The 2,748-nt window shown below is 36.0% G+C and overlaps 1 long non-coding RNA gene across 1 annotated transcript; it reads left to right on the top strand.

Moving 5' to 3' along the window:
• Positions 1-1,668: 1,668 nt before the first annotated feature.
• Positions 1,669-2,230, top strand: LOC107683726 (uncharacterized). The gene is made up of 3 exons (XR_001633759.1): positions 1,669-1,753; positions 1,908-1,962; positions 2,040-2,230. It is a non-coding gene; the product is annotated as an uncharacterized LOC107683726 (long non-coding RNA).
• Positions 2,231-2,748: the final 518 nt, after the last annotated feature.

Raw genomic sequence — 2,748 nt, 5'->3', positions numbered from 1 at the left:
TATGTTGGGGCCATCGGTGAGAGTGAGAACTCTGATTAGATGTTCAGTTTAACAAACCAATCAGTTCATGAGAATTAAAGTGTAAGTGATAAAAATGAGTCAAGATGACACAAACAGAAGGCTGTGCTAATTTTACGTTATCTTACCCAAACATTACAATATGGAGATATTTGCATAATATCATGAGCCACTTAAAATTAAGTTATTTATCAACATAACTGATATTCAAGTGCTGCTTTGTTTCCATTTTATATATCTGTGTTTATCTCATATATCCTTGTTTCGGTTTATCCTTTTGAATGACGAATATACACTATTGATGCCTACTGATATAAACAGAACGCATGTGCTAGTTTGCAGTCGTCTATAGCAGGGGTGTCCAAACTCGGTCCAAGAGTCTGCCGGACAGTACTGGCCCTCCAGGAACGAGTTTGGACACCCTTGGTCTATATACAGTAAAATAGACAGTGTTAATTAAGCAGTGTTACTCTCCATTTACTCTTAAGGAGTTAACTTAACAACAAATAGTGAAAAATGCCCCCTAGTGTTGGTGAAAATGATCAGAGTTGAATTCTGCATTGTTAACTTTACTTTGTTAAGCTCCGCCCCTCAAGCCAACCCTGAAGACCAGAGCAAAAGTTCTATAATTTATTAATAATTGTGCTACTATTAATGCATAATTTTTTTTTAACTTTGTGTAATTTGATTGGTTTAAACTCGGAAATATCGAATAGGCAAGTCAGTATGTTGGAGAAATGTGCTTTTTTCATCTCAATGTGGTAATGATAAAGTTTAAATGATGTCAGTAATCTTACTTAATTTGATTTTCAGCTGTATTTAGCTTTGGTATATCCGCTTAATTTGTTTTTTAAACGTGTAATTATGTAACGTCACAATGGGGCATAAGCTGACACATTTTTATAGAAATTATATGATGTTATGTAAACCATTGGAATGTTATATAAACGCTATATTTGCTACTGTTCAGCTCACGAAAGACTAAATGTTTCCAATGTCATTAATTAGTCTAATTAATTAGATGAATTAGCCGCCATTGCATATTTATTGAAGCCACATAGATGACGCTGTGGGATTAGCGTTAACTTGGCTCAACGCTGCGCGAAGAAGAAGCCAATGGGGAAGGCAGAACATCTCATTTAAAAACAGCCGCGTCTTTGTTTTCATTATGTTAACCTTATGCAGTGATTACGGTACCACGAACAACTATTTTACGTTATTGCTGTTAGACATACAGAGTTAGTTGGCCTGATCAGAGCGGTACATGTAAGTGCTGGTACAAGTAACGCATTTTAAAATGTTGCCTGTTTATTAGGAGTGACTGTTATTGGCATGTCATAGCACAGAACTAACATATTATCTTTCTCTTTTTTTTAAGTAACAAGCTTTGCAGTACATCACCACCAAGGAAGGTGAACGAAAACTATGCCAGAGGAATTGTGCCTTTGTTCCCGTACCTCAGTGTCCCCTTCTTCAAAAATGGCTATGTAAGTATCGCACTGTTTTTGTTTTAGTTTTAATGAATTGTTGACAACTTTTAAATGTTTTGATCGCATGCCCATAATACAGGTGATGTATTCTTCTCTTGGATTTTAAAACACTTTTTCTTCTCCTTTTTCTGTATTTTTGTCTTTCTATGAAGCATTACTATGTTGGTAAGAGTGCCACCGGATACTTGCTATGGAGAATCAAAACTATACAGAGAGGCATTTCTAACGAGGAATATAATTTGAAGGTACAAAATGAAAAGAGAAATGTCATTGTGCCACTTTTCACAGCAGTTTTGTAGCTACTGAGTTGCATTAACTGTGACTAAGGATTAACTTCATATAGCATTCTTTAAGCAGTGTTGATGATCTTAAAATGCTTGTTGTTTGTGTCTTGTCAAGGCCAGAAGAGACTAGGAAAGGTGTCTACGTCTCAAGTAGGGATATCTTCTAGAAGGTTTGTTTTAATTTATTAATTTTTTTATTTTTTTATTTTACATATCAGTGATAGTCCTCTACTATTTTTTTTTTCAGAGTGGAACAAGCATTGAGGAGCATCTTCAAGGCATTGCTGGAAGTGCTCAGCCCTGTCTCCTGGATCTGGGAAGAATTATTCAGTTCACCAGTACTTCAGTTTTGATCAGTATGCCATTCCATGCAAGTCAGTCTCTTCTCTTGATGCCTTTGACAAACTGTTTAATGGGGTTAATTTACCCAAAAAATAAAAATTCTGTCATCATTTACTCACCCTCATGCCGTTCCAAACCTGTAAGACTTTCGTTCATCTTCAAAACACCAATGAAGATATGTTAATTAAATCTGAGAGATTTCTGTCCCTACACTGACAGTCCACGCAACTAGCACATTCAAGGCTCAGAAAGGTAGTAATGACATTCATTAAAGTAACCCATGTAGGGTATCAGACCACCCTTAAGAGTCCAAAAGCCCAGTTTAAATACTCAGGACACCATCAAATCACTGCTTTTTTTTTAGTCTATGCTTTTTAGTTATGTGCTTTTAGCAGCATCGCTTTTTAGCCATGCTGCTTTTTGGCTTTTTGCGTCTAGTGGTTTAACCTCAATTTTATGCATGCATTCACACAACGTCTGCTTTCATTTCAACAAAACATTCATCCGTCGTCGTGCTCTCGTGTACGCTTGTCAGAGATTCATATTTTCATAAAGTGTTTTTTTTTTTTCTTTGCGCAAACAAAGCACTAGTGTTGCTAGTTAAATCACCAGAG

Source organism: Sinocyclocheilus anshuiensis, unplaced genomic scaffold, assembly GCF_001515605.1.
Source record: "Sinocyclocheilus anshuiensis isolate Anshui unplaced genomic scaffold, SAMN03320099.WGS_v1.1 scaffold2191, whole genome shotgun sequence".
NCBI lineage: Eukaryota > Metazoa > Chordata > Actinopteri > Cypriniformes > Cyprinidae > Sinocyclocheilus > Sinocyclocheilus anshuiensis.
Note: the sequence above shows the minus strand (reverse complement) of the source record. Positions and strands in the feature narration are given on the sequence as shown.